Source organism: Penaeus monodon, chromosome 19 (assembly GCF_015228065.2).
Source record: "Penaeus monodon isolate SGIC_2016 chromosome 19, NSTDA_Pmon_1, whole genome shotgun sequence".
NCBI classification, from domain to species: Eukaryota; Metazoa; Arthropoda; class Malacostraca; order Decapoda; family Penaeidae; genus Penaeus; species Penaeus monodon.
This window is the reverse complement of record NC_051404.1, coordinates 5704047-5704342: the sequence shown is the minus strand read 5'-3', so window position 1 is coordinate 5704342 and position 296 is coordinate 5704047. Positions and strand designations below refer to the sequence as shown.

The window sequence follows — 296 nt, the reverse complement described above, 5'->3', positions numbered from 1 at the left end:
GAGGAATAAATGAAAACAGCGAGAGGATTTGAAGAGGGTGATAACGAGGAAGAGGAAGAGCAAATGGAGGAGAGGAAAAAGGGGAATAAAAGACGGGCAGAAGAACGTCGTTGGAAAGAAGGATTTCGTGAGGTAAACGCGCCACCAGGATGTGGATTCTAGTCGGTCTGAATCCCCCGCCAAAGGTGCGGGCGTCCGAGAGCGGAGGCCACGCGGACCCGCCACGACTGCGTTCGGTCCGCTTCTCTGTTATTACTATTGTTACATCAACAGGAAAACAATAAAACAATCGAAAA

General features: G+C 49.7%; 1 protein-coding gene across 1 annotated transcript in view; it reads left to right on the top strand.

Annotated features, from left to right (window-relative positions):
• Positions 1 to 296, top strand: part of LOC119585016 (dual oxidase-like) — a gene marked incomplete in the record, with an annotated part of 144657 nt that overhangs the window by 16883 nt on the left and 127478 nt on the right.